At 34.0% G+C, this 19,748-nt stretch overlaps 1 long non-coding RNA gene across 13 annotated transcripts in view; it reads right to left on the minus strand.

Moving 5' to 3' along the window:
- Window positions 1–19,748, minus strand: part of LOC132711494 (uncharacterized) — a 152,419-nt gene that overhangs the window by 24,691 nt on the left and 107,980 nt on the right. The window contains exon 5 of one of the 13 annotated variants that reach the window (XR_015732138.1): window positions 105–1,860. The exons of 11 other annotated variants lie outside the window; for them this stretch is intronic. This is a non-coding gene — a long non-coding RNA (uncharacterized LOC132711494). Of the gene's footprint in view, window positions 1–104; window positions 1,861–3,083; window positions 3,282–19,748 lie in introns of those variants that run through there. One more of the 13 variants, XR_015732141.1, reaches the window with a different exon arrangement.

Genomic DNA, 19,748 nt, shown 5'->3' on the forward strand with positions numbered 1-19,748 from the left:
AGCCAATTTCATGTGTCAACTATTCATATGCTAATACCAGTACAGTTTCTCACTTTTTCCCCCTTCCACAGATAAATTGTAAAGATTCTTACAGACAGTGAGACTTGGGAATAAACAGCTTTTTATTTCTGAAGTGATAAATTAGGTTTTATTCAAACAACAGGCAACACACGCAGCTGACCAGTATTGTTTCTATTCATCGTACTTTGCCTCCTGGATTTTTTTATTCAGGCTTGGAGCAGTTGGAAAATATTTAGCAGATACAGTTTGAGTTTATTTAAGAGACTTCAATGAATTTATTTGTTTTTGTTTTCGGATGTACAAATCACATTTTTCTAGCATTAGTATAAATCAAATAAGTAAAGTCTATTATTCCTACATTAAGCATTCATTTTTACATTTTTAAATAAATCTGGAAGCATGAATTAAAAATAATCTACTATTGTTCAGTTGGTATTATCCAAATGTAGCCATATAATTCTCTTTTTATAATGAAGCTCAGTGGAGCTAAAGACAGTAAGACAATTCTATTCAAATATTTTATGGTTAATGTCCTAGAATGATTTTCAAGAATAGAAAAGGCTAGCATGATTTTCACCTCTATTTTTTTAAAAAAAAGTTCACAAGATATTCAATAAAATGAATATACATTTTAAAAATAGTGAGATGTATTTTTGGATTACAAGTCAGCATCACTACAAAAAAGTACTATATTTCGATACCAATTTGCTAATGAAAATAATTTCAATATCATCAAATTCAATTACACTCTCAAAATATGTTGCAAAGATATTGTTTAAATCATGCTTTTAAAACTGAGCGTGTTAATAGTCTATACTGCTCTACAGGTCATAAAGTTGCTGTCTTTATTCAATTTGATTTTTTTTTACAAAATATTTTAAAAGGTTGAATATTTTGCAATAGCCACACTGCGTTTGTGTCCGTGTCTAATCAGAAGACTTACTAGCTTGATGGTTTTATTTTTAAGGAAATAGGCATGGGACTGCAGCCACAATGCATTTTAATATGTCTGAACTACCACCTTAATTATTATTATTTAATTCTGCACTGATTATGGCATCATTGCACTATTAGTTAACCAGCTATATCAGAAGAGCACCTCCCTACCCACACATACTTTTTCTAAAATAAATTGATATTCACTTGCTACACTTCTGAATAGACATTTTTAAGATGGCACTTTGGACATATTAATTAAATCTCTTAAAGCACAGTGTTTACTCAGAACAACTGACATTTTCCACTGGGCCTTACATTGAGTAATTGTGCTTAGGAGAACAACCTAAAGGGATATAACTATATTTTTTATAAATATCTATAAGGGAAGCCAAAATATAAAACCAAAGGGTTTCCTGAAAAAGTTATTCTTGATTATTATTAAGCCCATGAATAAAATAGGCAAATTAGAACAATAGAGATAGGTTAGTCTATCGGTAAGAAACTTGTAAGTAGGTTTTCCCCAATCATTAGAGAGTAGATTCTGTGCATTATATTATAAAGTAAGCAACTTAATTAATGGAGTATTAGTTTTAAAATCAGTGAATATTTTTTAAAGTGAAGGAATGATAGGGTTTCAAATCTAGTGAGCCTCTAATCCTGTGACAGTGATTTATTTGTCTGAAAATTGTGTGACATGGTATTGCAGGAGATAGCAACCTTTTTCTCTTAAAGAGATAGGATGTTAGTTACTTTACCAGAAATATGAGCATTTTTCCATTTACATGTTTTTTGCCTTTCACAAGTCATCTTCATGCACCATTTGCCTTCCAAGCTTTGTCTTCTAGTATGGGAGATTCCCTTCTCTCTGTGGATCTTGGGAATGTTACTTAGTCCGGGTTCCTAAAGCAGAAAGCTTGATTAATTTAGACTGGCATCATTGTAACTCCGTGTTTTTTCTGGGGTTTGAAGAATTAGCAGAAAATCTTATTAGAATTTTTTCCCTAACTATTCTGTGAAGAAATTAAGATCTGTGACTAGTTTATAAAAAGGGTGGCCTAAACATATTACCCTCAAATTGTGGAACAATAAATGATCTTAACGAATGAAATAATATGGATTTACATTCCCATTAGTTCCTTTCTGTGGGGTTTCTCTAAGGAAACTTTGATTGGCCTGATAATTATGTAAATGTAATTATTTAACTTACTTTAGAAAGGTTAAAAGTTAGGGACTTACTTAAAGACGTATTTGTAGATATAGATGTAAGAGAGCCTAATGACTTAAGATAACATAACTTAAGTCAGTTCTCAGTATTAAACCATTCTTTTCTCTGAAAGTCTCATCAACGGTCATAGGTTATATCAGAGTCATTTATATAATATATTTCTTGTTCAAAAATAATTAAAGCATTAACTGATTGTCTATTTGTTATTTATATCCTAACTGTAAGGAAGGACCTGTTTCAATATAACTGTATGCCATGTAGCTCTAGAATAGAAATAGGGGTAGTCATGAGTGAGTTACAAATGTTCCTGGGTTTCTATACAGCCCTAATATATAATAATATCTGATCCTGGTCTAATAGCAAATTAATATTAGCTCATTAGCTCACTTATACAAGCCCAGTCAGATCTTGGTGGTTAATGGAAGGAATGCAGCAGTAAAAGGTTATATTCAGATCACAGATATAAGAAAAATTCTGGTGATATCAATACAGTAGGATTAATATTTTGGGCAAAAGTTTCAGCAGAGCACTCCCTGTCAAACTGAATGAGATCCCAGGCTGAGACTGGTTACAGTGCATTCAGAAAAATATAAAAATCCAATGATTTTGTAAAACAGAAGTTTTATTCTTCAAATTTTCTATGTCAATGAACAGATTCTTATTTAAATGATATTTATTTGCCATCTACTTAAGAATTAAATTCACTATTTCACTCTTTGCTTATATAAAATTAATAGCTAATAACAGATACAAACAATGTAAGTTTCATATTTTTAAAATCTAACCTAAAAATATACTTAAATAGTTTGTTAAATCCAAAACAAAGTACATGCAATTGTTGGAAAAACAATTATATTTAATTCACCATAGTTTCTCTATTATTCATAAGTATGTTATTAAGAGCCACGATGGCACAGTGGTTAGAGTGCAGTACTACAAGCTACTTCTGCTGATCACCAGCTGCCAGCAGTTTGGCAGATCAAATCTCACCAGGCTCAAGGTTGACTCAGCCTTCCATCATTCCGAGGTGGGTAAAATGAGGACTCAGATTGTTGGGGGCTGACTCTGTAAACCGCTTAGAGAGGGCTGTAAAACACTGTAAAGAGGTATATAAGTCTAAGTGCTATTGCTATTAATTTAAGTCTTTTCTGAATAATTATGAAAGATGAAATTAACACCTATTTTTATTTACTGTTTCAGTAACTGGGTAGGTACTATATAGTGTTTAACTTGCTGATCTATAAACTAGGAGACTGTGAGTTCTAGGCCTGCCTTAGGCATCAAAGCCAGTTGGATGACTTTGGGCGAGTCACTGTTTCTCAGCCCTACCTACCTCATAAGATTGTTGTGCAGACTATAGGAGGAGGAAGAAATATTATATATTCACTGCATTGAGTTACTTATAAAATAATAAAGGTGCATAAAAACCTAATAAAGATATGTATCATTAAGATGCAATTTTAGGATGTTATATCTATGTGTATTTGTTTTAATTAATTAAGCACCAGGAATTACATGTTTATATATGTCAGCTATCTTATTACAGTATATTAGCTACTATTCTTCTGAAGTACATGTTAGTTTCATAGTTCAGTATATATGAATAGGAACAGTGAATATATCATCAAGTGTTATAATACATGCACAGTTTTAGGGCTTATTGTAACAATTCTATTAAGTAAATATTATTATTATTATTATTATTATTATTATTATTATTATTATTATTATTATTATTATTATTATTATCATCTCAACATTGCAGTGCTACTATAACAGAAGTAGTTGGTCTGAGCATCTAAAACTAGTTTTGTCTCTTCTGGGATTATATACTGTATGTTAAAAACTTCCTAGCTACCTACCCAGAAAACTGTTCCCTTTCAAGTTAAGTATTATTGTGCAAAGCATAATAAAGGCAAATAAACTGAATCATGAGGTAAGAAAAAAGAAGGAAAATATAATTAAACTTAGTAGTGTTCACTCCATACTCTCTACCTTTCACCAGAACTCCCCCTATCCTGCTATTCATAAAGTAAAACATCCTTGCTTTTATCTCTTTTTCTTTTGCTTCGTACATTTTTAAACATTTCAAACCTTTCTTTTTCAAAGCCCATCCGTTCCATTCAGCCCAAACTTTCTTGGTCTTCCCTTTCTGCTCATATCCCTTTCTTTTCATTCATATTTCCTTCTTATATTTGTTTTGCAATGTGTTCCCTATTGATTCTCTCTAAATGACCAAGAAACCTTTCATGCCTTTCACTGATTTTGTATTCAGTCCATATTCATTCAATCATTCATTCCTGATACTTCAATTAGTCAAGAATGCAGTGACGTAGGCAGTTATGTGCATTTCTTATTATGCCTAGCTAACACTTCTACTCTACAGGCTGCACTATCTATATATGCTGGGTGCAATTCAAAGGGAAAAACCCTGCATGGCGTAGGACTGGGTTATTTGTTGGGTCATTTTTTTCCCAAAAGTATCTGCCTTCCCCAAATGTTTGAGCAGGGGACAGATATTCCAGGTGGCTTCTATAAAACAATGTTACATTGTAAGACCCAGGAAGCATGTCCTTTTGGAATCAGTCCATGCCCCGTGAAATGATCTCCTATTCAATAAACACTTGCTCCCCAACCTTGCAGGCCTTTAGGATAGGAATTAAGATCTGGATCTTTCTCTGGCTTCTTGGTTCAGAATGAGCAGAACTTCCATTTTAGTTCTGATTGTCCTTTTTTAATTGTACTGTTTTTCTTTTGTATTTTTGTTTGATCATTTTGTATTTCCCACAATCATGAGGTTTGCTTGGGTAGCCATATAACTATTTTAAATAAATAAATGTATAGGTAATCCTCAATTTACAACTGGAATTAAGCCTGGAATTATGGTCATAAGTCGTTGCAGTCGTTAGTTGAGATATTGTTATCAGTGCTGATTTCTTTGCCTATTTTTGTAGTGGTCATTAAATGAATACTGCAGTTGTAAAGGAGGTCAATTTTCCCCAATGTGTGTTTTGTTTTGCTAGAAATCAGAAGTAAATGCCAAAAACAGGCAAAAAACATCATAAATCACAGTTATGTGATGTAGGGTGATGCAAATGGCTGTAAAGATGAGCTGGCTGTTAAGCACCCAAAATTCAATCTCATGACTGCAAGTGTGTGTGTGTGTGTGTGTGTCAGTCTGTTGGTCTATCTGTCTGTCTGAACTTCAAAAACAGATCAGTAGCTTTGGGGGAGGGTCTATTATAACTGAGAATGGCTGCTAAGTAATCGGGCATAAATCTATAGCTGCACTCTAATTTTATCCTAAATATGCTTATTCTTATTCTATGCAAGCTAGGATGTCTAATTTACCTTGGAACTAAATATTACTGCTCATATCCTACAACTAAAATTGTATGCATACTGACATACAGTCAAGGTACATGGGTGATTAACACATTGGAAAAAATAAAATTAGATTTATATCAGTTACAAATTTGGTATATAGGATCATTATTAAGGAGATTCATAAATCAGTACTCTGGCCTTTTTGCAACAGCCCAACAGTGGTATCACTGACAATAACAAATTTGTTCCACCATTAGTTGTCACACCTTCAATATATTAAATAAAATTGATGATTATTTTTCATAACTAAGATGTAATTGCAAACTTTACAGGAGCACTTAACAATAAGGAAGCAACAAATAGAGGGATTAGATATTTATGAGTAAAAAGAAACTACTCTTCTTGAGCCAAGATCCCATAACAAAGGAATCAGGTCCACAAGGATGGGGTGAGAGGAAGAACATGAGACAACCTAATCATAGAGAAAAAAATGAAGGAAACCCTTTTAGTAATTGAGAATGTTGGAAAATTCAGATATTCCACTGGAAAAAAACATTCTTTCTGAAACATTTTTTAAGGAAAATATTGGCACTTTAAGCATTCATCCTTTACTAACACTAATGTTGCTAAAATAAATACATCTCTAAAATTTTCTTCTGTTTACTCCATCAAAGATCACATTGCAGGTATAGACCTATTTTTGGCAGTGGTTTGCTCTCCAAGTTTGTTTCAATTTAGTTTCTGAACGTTTCGTTACCACACTAGGTAACATCGTCGTCAGGATTTTCTTGTCCTATTCCTCTTTAGCTTATAAATGTCTTATAGGCCTACTTTTGTATAATTCCGCAAAGTATTATGTTGAAGGAATTTCTCAGTACATAAAATATTTAGTAATATCTGCCCAATTTTGACCCAGAGCAGAAATCATGAACAATCTTACATTTGGAAAGAGCAACGGCCTATGAAAATTCATCATAGTTTAAGGTAATTGAGTCATGACTTGTTCATGGAAATGGAAAGATGGGTAGAGAGGCGGATAGAGGGATAACCAAACTGAAGGCCAACAATACTGCAGCATAGTCTTGTTGCTTTTAGTACTTATAGATTCTAATGCCATATGTATTTATTGACTTTACATTACATCTCATAAGATGAGCAACATACAAAATAGATAAATAAAATAATAATGCATAAGCCAAGTTGAAAGGCAAAATGGTGATTTTTTTAGTTTTAATGCAAAAAAGAACTTTCAAAGGATTAATATTTATTATATTTGTGCTGTTCAAAGTGTCCTTGATGAGATAATTAATTTTACATTTGTTACAGGAGCTCTTTCAGATAAGGCAGGCTATATATTCATGTGCTAATAATAATAATGCATGCTTAAAGCAAGGCAGTACACAACCCAAATAAGTAACTCCTACTATAAAAATAAATTACCTTTTTAGACTAAGAGCGGGGGCAGAAAAAGGGAATAGTTGTGGCAATCAACATTAGATTTCAATTTCTGAAACTATATTCAGTCTTATTTTAAGCATCAGAAACATGTATTAATATCTTGAAATGTCAGACTATGACACATGAAGAAAACCCCAGACATAAGACACAAGAAAAACAGCTATAAAATTACTATAAATGTAAGTAACAGGAGACTACAGCATAAAGGCAAGAGCTGTCCTCTGCCTTTCCACTTTATCTTTCTTTTCTTAAGAAAATAAAAGAGAAGGCAGATTTTAAGTACAACCCACTTAAGTTTTTCATGGTAAAAATATTTCTAACTATTTCACTTTTTTAAAAAAATATTATTTTATTTCTAGTAAAAAGTATTAGTCTACTCAATATTCTATATTTGTAATTAAATGGCAGGAAGAGTTATCCTGGGCAACTAAATTCTTTTTCTCTTAACAAGCAGGAACTTTTGAAATGTTGGCATATATTTGCTTTAGATTTTATGCAGAAACTACTGAGTTGACCTGGTCAGTGCCTGAGTAAGAATTTGCTACCTCGTTACTGAATAATGAGTCTGGTTGCAAGTCATGATATGGATGTTGATACCTTTGGGATCTTCCTTGCTGGGTGGGCATAGACCAGAAATAGAAACTGAAGACTCAAAAGACAGCAAATTCATTAAAGCATCAGAGTCCATCTCTAATACTATATGCCCTCTTCTTCAATTTTTCAATCTATCCATCCTATCTAAGTGGTCCTGCTGTCCCCACAATCAAAGGAGAGGTTCTCAAACTTTTCTAGTAAGCAGTGAATTCCTGAGAAACATTTTCCACTTTGCTTCTCACTTCAGCACCACAAGAAAAGTAATAGCAGAACAAGGTTGCTGGCTGTTTAATAGCCAATTACAGCACTTAGAAAATGGTTCTTCCAGAAACACTTTGTAGGCTTTAAAGCAGTGTTTCTCAATCTTGGCCACTTTAAATTGTGTGGACTTCAATTCCCAGAATTCCCCAGCCAGCATTTTAAATGGCGAAGACTGAAAAACACTACTTTATAGGAAAGTGTTGCTATTTGATCAATTCTAAAAATTAGCAGGAGTAGGATTTCTCTCCAAGGTCCTGAAAACCCAACATCTTTGACAGATTCTGTCCATGGTATTAACCTACTTGACTTCACACTCTTCAATTTCAGTGCCTTATCTGAACTGATGTCTTCTATTTCCCTATAAATTCATTGCAATATAGTCTATGACATGCAATGTATCCTATCAAACTCTGTGAGTACAGAAGCCTGTGGTTAAGAAGTTGAGGAAGTCGATTTTCACCAGGGCTATTGAATGGCAATCCATATATTCTTATGTCCATGACAGAACAGTCTCACTATATATTACATTTAATCTTTAATTTCTTGCTTTCTATATTTTGCCACCAAATTTGTGTTCATTATCTACAATGTATTTTATTTATTTATTTATTTATTTATTTATTTATTTATTTATTTTAATGAAAGCACAAACACCTGATAATTGGACAATTTTTCATGTATGCAAAAGACAAGATACGATTATGCTTTTGACATCCATTGCTATCTAATATTGATAATATTACTATCATTCAATTCATAATATATGTGGGAAATACATTTACCATATACTTAGCATATTGGTAGAATGGTCTGTTTAATTAAAAACTCATTATATAGAAAAAAATCTTACAGAATAATCTGAAATTAGACTTTGGGTGATGTTAACTAAACATTACACCAGGAATTTAACACCAGAACAAACAACTTAGAAAAAATGCCAAAGAAACTCAAGAGCAATACCTGAATTACAATGTTATTGTGCCATTTATATCTATTAATGTCAGAGTTTCCTAGAAAGAACACTCAGGTTTCTTTTAATTGTACAAATCATGTTAAAGCAAGAAAGGGTAATGTTTTGCACATTGAATCCCAAATAGTAAACTTTGAAATCTTGATTATATTATATGTGCCAATAACTTAAGTCATGTGCAAAGGCAGATGTTAGATGAAAATGAGATACAGATATTTATCCTGACTTGAACTTTAAATGACACCTTAGGAAATCTATCATGCACTGCAATTTAAAATTTCCCATTCCTTCAACCATTCAGAAATAGTTTTTAGAACAAAATATATCCTAGATTGCTTTGTCTGTAAATGAAGTATAAGAATGTTTTTGTCATGACCTTCCACTCACTTTCCATTTTAAGAAAAAAAAGGACAGATATTCCTATTGAAAAGGAGATACTATTTCAGTTTTTAAAAGCATTTAGTTATGTCATTAGTAAAGATTATTAAAGTGTACTTGGAGGAAATTCTATTTCTAAAATTCTACATGGACAAAAATTAAGATACTTTTGGAAGTTCCTCAATGAGTTTGGAAAATGTGACATAATCTGGTTTTGAACAATTAGTATAAATACCTCTATAGTGTGAGTTTTATGTTTCAATAATGATGATAAATAAAATATCTAAGGCAATAATGTAATGTAACTTGCACTTAAAGTACAAGGCTCAATTTTCCCAACAGAAAAAATAATAGCAAAATTCTATGAACATCTACTCAGCATTGTCTATTAAGTTCAATGGAGCTTGCTATCAAATTAGTACAGGATCTCTTCCTTATTAATCTTATTAATTGGAGATACATCTGATTCCTTGGCCATTACCTCAGCAAAAGAACAAATTGAATTAACTATTACGTAGGCTGGATTCCAATTCTTTCATGTTTATCTGAGAAGGGAAACAAGAGTATGGAACAGGCTGCATAATTTTTTTTGCAAGGTGTGTGGGTAACAATTTCAGGTTAGTACAACTAGAAAAAAATTGTATTATAGAAGAGATTTTGGTACAGCTTTTGTAACTTAAGGTTGTTGTTTTTCTTTCACTTTGAACATATGATTTGCTGTACTGCCAAGTTATCAAGAGGAATTTTGTTAACCAAAACAACATGGTATATTCTATTGACCAAAGCATGTTTTTAAGGGACAGATAAAGGAGCTCCCTAGTGCAGAAAGGTTTATGCCATATTAAATCTGTTCAGGTACAAACTTTTAAGATTAGATGCAACAACAGCCTGTTGTCTTGCTTAGTCACTGTACATTATTAGAAGAACCTTATTTTAGCATCTAGCAAAGGAATTTTATACCAGAGAACTCGGGGAAAGGAAATAGTTTTAGTAATTGATGACTACTCCATTTTGTTACTCAGTTGGGCAGGATGACTTTTATATTGCCTTGTCTTTGATTTAACGTCTCCAAAATTACTTTATATCAATCCTTGCAAAGCAGTTTTGTATAGAAAGCAGCTCTTCCATTTTTTATCATTTCCAACTGACTGCTTACTGTAAAAATGACAACAAATAAATATTGTGTATAAAATATGACTCACTGTTTTATCAAAAATCAATAACAGGACTAACAGAAGTCTGGGAATAAGAACAAACGATTATATCTTAGTAAATTTTTCTGCCATATCCTTGACATTAATAGTTGCTTTTCCCACATGTCTTCAAAACTTTCTTTTTTAGGACTATCATTCCACAAGAGGTGTTTTAGCATCACCTCCTTTGTGTGCATGAGAAAAAGAAATATGGAATAGATTATTGTTAGTATATCTTAAATAAATAGGTAAAACATAGCCATAAACACATAAAATGATTACATATAAATGGGGACAGTAGGACAGGGATGGTAGGCACGCTGGTGCACTTATGCATACTCCCTTAGTGACCTCTTAAGAAACGTGTAAAGTCCATGGTAGACAGTTTAAGGTAAAAGGTATGGGGGTTAGAGAAACTAACAACAGGATCAGGTAGTGTGTTCCAGACATTTACTACTCTATTGCTGAAGTTGTATGTTCTGCAATCAAGATTAGAGCAAATTACATTTAGTTTGTATCTATTGATAGCCCTTGTGTTATTGCGGTTGAAGTTACAGAAGTCATTAACAGGTAGGATGTTAAGGTAGATAATCTTGTGTACTAAGCTTAGGTCAGAACGTAGATGGTGTAGTTCAAGGTTATCCAGGCCTAAAATTTCAAGTCTGGGGGTATAAGGAATTTTATTGCGAGCAGAGGAGTTGGGTACCCTTCTTGTAAAATACCTCTGATATCTTCCCCGTTGGCTGTTGATATCTGCTTATTCACATAAAACCTATTAGGGAACAGTTAAGAATAGTTCAGTTCTTCAAATATTTTTCCTGAAAGAGCGTATATTTATGGATTTACACATACATGTGTATATGTGTGTGAGAGAGTGAGCAAGATAGCTAAGTAATGTATCTGTTCCTGAATAGATTGTTAAAGCTAGTTAATGTTAAAGCTAATGAATGTACATGAATCTCAGATTCATTATATATGTTTAGAGCCTTCTCCCCTAAAACAGCAATACTCCAATAATTTATTGTTTATTTATTAAATTTATATGCCACTTGTCTCATAACCATTCATTTGAAAATAATTTGTATTTTTCACTTTAAATACCTCTCTTTTCTTTATTTAAAAGATTTGTATGGCCACCCATCTTAAAACAATTGTTGGAGGTTCATAATAGCAATAAAACCCAATAATCATTTTTTAAAAATCATAGAATCATAAAATAATAAAACAAAAGAATAAACAATTTAATCACCCTCTTATAATGCCCTAGGGCCAGCTCCCATTACTCTAATTATTAAATAATTAAAATGCATGTATATGTTTTTAATTTTTTGTGGTAAACCAAGTTCTAATTTTGGTATGAACTTTGGTGACACCTTCTGGTGTCACCTTTTAAGAAGGGGCCACGAAACTTTATACAGTTTACAGCATCACCAAGTCATATTCGACATTGAACCATGCTAGTCCATCTCTTCATCACTATTTCTTTACACTTTCCACAGTAGAGGGGACCGCTTTCCACGCCATTTAGAACTCTTAGAAGATTGAATGTACTTATAAAGTTGGTGTACAGATAGAAGATTTAATAAGACTTAATAATAACAGTGGACCACTTAATCAGCTGCTGCAAGAACATTGCACAGATTGATTGCAGACAACTGCATGACAAAGTAGCAACCAAGCTGCATAGGAATATCTGCAAGAAGTACAATTTGCCTCCAAGCAAGAACCAATTGGACCACAAAATAGACAATCACCTGCCATGCACTCTAGACTTAACAATTTTCAATAAGAAAGATAAAAAAAGTCTGGATACTGGACATTGCACTACCTGGAGGCAGCAGAATAAAAGAGAAAGAACTGAAGAAAATAAAATTCAAAGACCTGCAAATAGAAGTAGAATGACTGCGGCAAAGGGAAGCAAAGGTAATATATAAAATAATAGGTGCCTCGGGTGCAATCCCGAAACAACTGAAGCATCACTTGAACACCATTGGCATTGATAAAATCACCATCATCAATACTAAAAGGCATCTTTATTTGGAACCACTTAATAGCAATAACACTTAGACTTATATACCGCTTTACAGTGCTTTACAGCCCTCTCTAAGCAGTTTACAGAGTCAGCATATTATCCCCAACAATTTGGGTCCTCATTTTATCCACCTCAGAAGGATGAAAGGCTGAGTCAACCTTGAGCCTGGTGAGATTTGAACTGCCAAATTGCAGGCAGCCGGCAGCCAGCAGTCAGCAGAAGTAGCCTGTAGTACTGCAATCTAACCACTGCGCCACCATGGCTCATCCTGTGACAATACCTTTAAAACCATTTTTAAAAAATCTTCCTATCCAGGTCCTTGGAACAGGCTCGATAAAAATATCAAATATCGTGGATAAAAATATCAAATACAGTCTAAACATCTGGCTGACAGTGATAATAATAATAATAATAATAATAATAATAATAATAATAATAATAATAATAATAATACCCATATCAACCATCAGCTCCAGTCAATATTTGTGATACATTGACTTCCGGTTTGCTGTTTGTCGCTGCCAGACGTTCCTTTGGGATCGTCAGCTTCCATTGCCTGTCAGAGCCGCCTTCACAACGGAATGGCGGCTCAAAAAAACTCCGTTTCCATGAGGAAACGGAGATAGAGCCGGCAGGGGTGGGTAGAACTCTCTGCGGAGTCCCAAAAGTTTTTCCTTTACTTTTGGGACGGAGCGGATGAGATGCCCCGCATCCCCAGCCGCTGCTCCGGGCTTTGGGAGACCTCTGCTGATGCAGAGCCAGGCGTCAAAAGCAAGCCTGCAAATTTAACAGACTACTCAAAGAAAATGTGAGCTGGACCTGTAATACTGAACCGCAAGTATTTTACTGATTTTTTTAAAAAAAAATTACTTAAGAGAGAGGAGGAAAAGAAAGAGGGAAAAAAAGCCTTTTAAAATGGTGTCGGCTGGAGGAGAGGCTGAAAGGGAAAGTCCTTCCGTTTTTTATTACTACAATGTAGCGGAATAAATACCACTGGCTACATTTGTAGACAAAACTTCGCTCCTGTGTCTTTTTCTCCTTTTTTTTCCCTTGGAGACCTGATATTGTTGTTGATTGGAAAGAAGTCTTTCTTGCTTTTTTTTTAACAAAGCCTGCCTGGGCAGAAACATGGCACTGAGACTCATAAAGTCAGATAAACAAGAAGGGGGGGGATTCCCCCACCAACAACTTAAAGGAACAAGTCTTAACTCTTCAGTCTCAGAAACCTGATTTTAATATAATAGAATTTTTTATAGAGGAGATTGAAAGAAGGGAGGAGATTGTGAATCAGCAACTTGAAAAATTTAAGCAGGAAATTAAAGAATTGGTGAAATCTAAGTTTGATTTTTTGGAGAAAAAACTCTCAAAAGTGGCTGATGGTTTTACAGAATTTATGATACAGTTGGACACAAATACTAATGTATTAGAGTCTAAAATGGAAGAAATTCAAGATAAATTGGACAATAGAATTCAAAAAATTGAAAATGATTTGACAAACACTCAGGATAATAGCTTAGAAGAAAAACCTAACATGGATGCTGATCAAAAGTATGGTAATGCAGAAAATCTGCAACAGAAGATTGAAAAAGAGATTTTAATGGTACAATATAATTTCACAGAATATGCGATAAGACTAAGAGGTTTGCAGGAAAATAATAGAGAGGATTTAAGGAAAATATCTTCTGAATTTCTAGCTGGGATTCTAAAGGTTCAACCTGATGAAGTGTTTTGTAGGATTGACAGAGTTTATCGAATTAATTCCTGGATTGCCAAGCAAAGGCAATTGCCTAGAGATGTGGTGATTTATTTTACAGATAAAGAAATTAGGAATAATATCGTGCAAAATTCCTTCAATTCTAATTTGCAATTGTATGGAAGAAAGATTTGGATTTACAAGGAACTCCCACCTAAGATATTGATGGAAAGGAAGAAATTTGGTTTTCTGGTGATTGAGTTAAAAAAGAGAAATATCCCATTCAGGTGGGACGCCCTAGTTGGTATTATATTTAGATACCAAGGAGAAAGATATCAGCTAAATACTGTTGAAAGAGCGGAAGAATTTTATCAAAATAGGTTGAAAATGAACTTAACATCTTCAGGTATAATACAGGACAAGCAGAAGGAGCCAGAAATAAAGGTAAAATATCGAATTACAGAGACTGTACCAGATGAATTGCCTTTGGATTTATTGGATACCCCAGCTGGACTATCTACAAATTTGAGAGAAGTGGCATCTAACCTTAATGTGATGACTTATCAAGGCAAGGATAAGCATGGAAACCAATTAGGGGATATACAAGGGATAAAAAAGAAACATGAGATACAAAAACAAAACCAACAAGACCAATCTACAAAGCAGAATAAAAACCGACCAGATGATACACAATTTGTAGAAAGGAAACCAGGATGGAAACCAAACCCACAAAAAGAAAAGAAAAAAAGAAATAAGTGGCATAAAAATAGAAATTTCTAAATTAGGCAACAGTGAAGCCAGTGACTTTAAAATATGAATGATTATGTGTAAACACAGAAGAGGCGACGTATTGGTTAATATCATCCTGAGGATTGTGCCAGATCTCTGCATGGCCGTAATTTGGGGACGTGAAACGAGCCTTAAACTGATGGATTTGAATTATCCATTTTGGAATTTCTTTTTGTGTTGATAAACATATTATATTATCTTGAATCACAAGGCAAGAGAATTATGCTGGGGCATGCAGAAGATCGGGTTGTTACCCACTACGATGATGGGAATTAATAATCCTGATGAAACCCACAATTATTACTATATGGAATATAATTATAATGTCACTCGGGTGGTTGTTTTTACTTTTATACATATAAGAAGATATTTACTACTGATGGGGGCAGATATGATTGAAGATCCTGAATAAACTGTTGCACCAGCAAGCTATGTTACCCGATTATGGATGTTGGTTCTACCAAGCCAGTGGAAAGACCTCAAAGAAGATACTATATGGATTATAAATTTAAAGTCATTGTCTTTTTTTTTTTTTATTTAGATATAATGGAAAATATAGACATATATTTTTAAGTAGTGTGGGCAGTGATTCAAAGATATTAAGAAATATTGTGTATGGTAATTTTGCATGATAGTGGGTGAATAAGCTAGTTAGTAGATTGATTAGTCTAAGAAAAAGGATTTTTAAGTGATATATTTAGGGGAGTGGAGGAAATGGATAGAGTGGAATAAATGTTAAACTAGATTTTATGGGGAAGGCCGCTTTGAAATGTTATACTAATATATATAGAAGATTAAATGTTAAAGTAGGACCTATTGTATAGTTTTAAAGTGGAGAAGTTATTCTATAATGTCATAGTATAATGTCTTTTTTTTTTCCCTTTCTTTTCTCTTTTCTGAAATGTATGGATAAAGGGGGATGTTATAATATTAATAATATTTTTAGTAAGTAAAGGTCAATATCTAGAGGAGGGAGTAAGTAATCTGTTATGAATTAGGTTTTTTTTTTTTTGTTGTTATGAAGAAGTCACAGGGGGGGGATGGGTGGGGAGGGGGGTTAGGGAGGAGGAGGGAGAGGGGAAAAAAGGGGGGGAAAATTTGTATTTGAAAACTTTTTCAATAAAAAAAATATTTCTGATACATTTTTAAATGATTAAAGGAGAAAATAATGATAATAATAAATACATAATGACAGGTTAAAATACTGTGGGATTTCCAAATACAAGCTGATTAAAGTTTTGGTTCATAATACCTGAGATTTAATTATGGTGGAAAAGAACAAAATGTGGATAATTGATTTGATAATAGCAGGGATTAGTAGAATAGAAGTCAAAGAATTGGAAAAAATGACAAAGTTCAAGATCTGAAAATTGAAATTGAAAGATTATGGTATAAACTGGCCATGGTGGTCCCATGGTTATCGACATACAAAATGCCATCAAAAATTTGGGCAGCACTTAGAAAATCTGTGCATTGATAAAATTTCCATCTGTCAATTACAAAAGAGTACATTGTTTGGATCCACACATATACTATGTTAATACATTAGGACATCCTAGGCAGTGGTAAAATCCATTTTTTTTTACTACCGGTTCTGTAGGCGTGGCTTCAGTGGTAGATTTCTCCGGGTTCGGCCCGGTTCGGCTGAGCCGGTAGCGGTGACATTATGATGTCATCAAATCGGTTCTCTTTGTCCAGGAATTGGGTCCTCCCGCCTGCCCCCATGTTATTCCTACCTTATATTTCCTTATTTTTAGCCCAGCTGAAAGGCACAGCAAAGTGAATTGCCGCACCTCAGCTGGGCATATTCATAATGCACTTGCATTATCTTGTAATGCTATTTTATGCAAAACGATTGGACAACTGTAATCTAAATAGGGCACAGGAACTGATTGATACAACAATAATATGACTGAACTCCACCTTCTACAATTAAAAATTAAGAGCCCATATAACTTCAAACATGTTACTTGAACTTAAGCCCCATACCACAAAGTCATCAATCGAAACTCTTGTCTAGGTGCCCCAACCAACAAAAGAAGATCAGACTGTAGAAGTTTTCCCCCAAAGAAGCGCATATGGAGCAGTGGTGAAATATAAAATTTGTTACTATCAGTTCTGTGGACATGGCTTGGTGGGGGGGAAATGTGACTGGGTGGGCGTGGCCAACGTTTGTTTTTTTTTACTTTTAAAACTATAAAAAGAGGTTTTTCTACAACTTCTTCAGCCAAAGAAGTTGTAAAAAATGCTTTTAAAAGTTTCTGCTGATCAGGCAACTCAGCTGGGATCGTCAGAGGCTTTTAAAAGCATTTTTTCTACAACCTCTTCGGCTGAAAAAATGGGTTTTTTTTTAACTTTTAAAAGCATTTTTTCGGCTGAAAAGGTTGTAGAAAAAATGCTTTTAAAAATAAAAAAAAGCCTCTGATGATTGCGCGGCTCAGCTGGGCATGGGGGGGGGCAGGGATTTTTGCTACTGGTTCTCCGAACCACCTGCCGCCCTCGCTACCGGATCAGATGATCCAGTCTGAACAGGGAGCATTTCATCCCTGATCTGGAGGCTACATTATATTTTATATGTGTTGAGTGAAAGTCTTTTTCTCCTAGGAATTTTAGGAATTCCTCAAGAAATTTTCACTGTTATTTTTTTCTCCTTACACATTCTGTATATGCTTTATTTTAGCTTTATTATATGTTGTAATACGTTTTCTCCATGTGTGTGTGAGTGGGGTGGGGAAGAGGGAGGTGTACAGCTTCCTTATTCTATTTTTTCTCATAACAGAAACAGTTACCTTAAAGACATCCTGCCTGAATAAGGAATTACTATGACTTATGAACTCGCAAAAAAGGGGACATAGATAATTAGTGAACCAGATTTGTTTAATCCATCCTGCAAATGACACACTGTAATCAAACTTCAGAGACCATATGATTCCATGGGCAGTATGTGTTTTTTCGTACCCTGTTTCCCTAAAAATAAGACATCCCCTGATAATAAGCCCAATTGGGCTTTTGAGCACATGCGCTAAAATAACCCCCCCTGAAAATAACCCCTCCTCGAAAATAAGCCATCCCCAAAAATATTTAAACGCATGCACAGCCAGTCCCCGCCATTTCTTCTGATTAGGGTTAGGGAGACAGAACTGGAAATCAGATAAGACGGCAAGAGGAGCCCTGTCTTGCTGAATGTACCCCCAAATAATAAGACCTCTCCAAAAATAAGGCCAAGAGCTTATTTCGGGGTTCAAACAAATATAAGACAGGGTCTTATTTTCAGAGAAACAAAGTAGTTAAATTGCTTCTCTTTCTGACCTAATGGACAGGTTACAATGACAGTCAGTAGCTGTTTCTTTGAGTTCTTATAACTTCATGCTTATGTCAACAGTTATATTATGTAGCCAAATAGTCTTCCTTGGCCACTTTTTCCTCAGTTTTTCCAGCCATCTGCAGTGATCTTGTTTTCATACTAGGTATCCAAAATATTTAAGCTTTTTATTATCAGTAACTTCAGTGAGCAATCCTCATTGTTTGAAATGTATTTGTTCTTCCTTCAGTCCACGTTATTCTCAGTAGTATTTTCCATTCTCACAATTCAAAGATATCAATATTACATTCAAGCGTCCAGATGATTTCAAAGCCATATACAGGTAGTCCTCGACTTACAACCACAAAGCCCAAAATTTCTGTTGTTAAGTGAGACATTTGTTAAGTGAGTTTTACCCCATTTTATGATCTTTCTTGCCACAGTTGTTAAGTGAATCACTGAGCTTGTTAAGTTAGTAACCCGTTCGTTAAATGAATCTGTCTGCCCCATTGACTTTCTTGTCAGAAGATCGCAAAAAGTGATCACATAACCTCGGGACATAGCAACGGTCATAAGTATGAACCAGTTGCCAAGCACCTGAATTTTGATCACATGATCATGCAGATGCTACAAAGGTTGTAAATGTGAAAAATGGTCATAAGTCACTTTTTTCAGTGTTGTTGTAACCTTTGAACAGTTACTAAATGAACTGTTGTAAGTCAAGGACTACCTGTATTACAAATGGGAAGACCAGGGTTATTGTTATGGGGAAAATAGGAAGAGGAAGAAGTATTATGTATATTCTCCACCTTGAGTTACTTATCAAATAATAAAGTCAGGCTAAAAATAGGACCCTCTTTGAAGGAGATGGATGGTTTAGAAATATGAAATATAAGTAAATAAATTGGTTTGACTAGTGAATGTGTAGAATTACTGGCATAACATCATCAGCAAAACTCATTGTTAACCTGAATGATCCTACTTAAGCATTTACAGATGTTTCATTCATTGCCTTCCAATACACAACTTTCACATTGTTAATCACAATAGTCTTCACATATATAATAAGCAACATGTTTTTTCCACCTGCACATATTTTTCTATTTCACTTGGATATTTTTGATGTGAATCATTCAATATAAGAAATACCTTACTAAATTTTGAGGTTATATATTATTCTCATCCAACTTGGTCCCTGTGAGGAAGACTACACTGAAGAAGTATGTATATAAATTTATAGCCAATACAGTTGTGCTAATTGTGGATTCTTGGCACTGGTGTGCTAACATATCTGAAGGATATTAGATTGGGAAGGGCTACATTCTTTTAACATTCATGTAAGTTTTAGTGAATAAATTATATTATCAAAACTGAAGGCCAGGGTGCATTTTAAGGGTGTATTCCATTCAAAGCTGAAGTAACTATTAATTTTTATTTTCTTTTAAGAAAAATGAAGTAATGCACTTATCAATTATTACTTTATTCTTATAAAAATAGTACAGTGGTAGTACAGTGGTCTAAGGCACCCTGTTATTAAGCTGGTTATTAAGACCAGCTGCTGCAATTA

This window comes from Pantherophis guttatus, chromosome 2 (assembly GCF_059756535.1).
Source record: "Pantherophis guttatus breed Tessera chromosome 2, ASM5975653v1, whole genome shotgun sequence".
In the NCBI taxonomy this organism is placed as follows: domain Eukaryota; kingdom Metazoa; phylum Chordata; class Lepidosauria; order Squamata; family Colubridae; genus Pantherophis; species Pantherophis guttatus.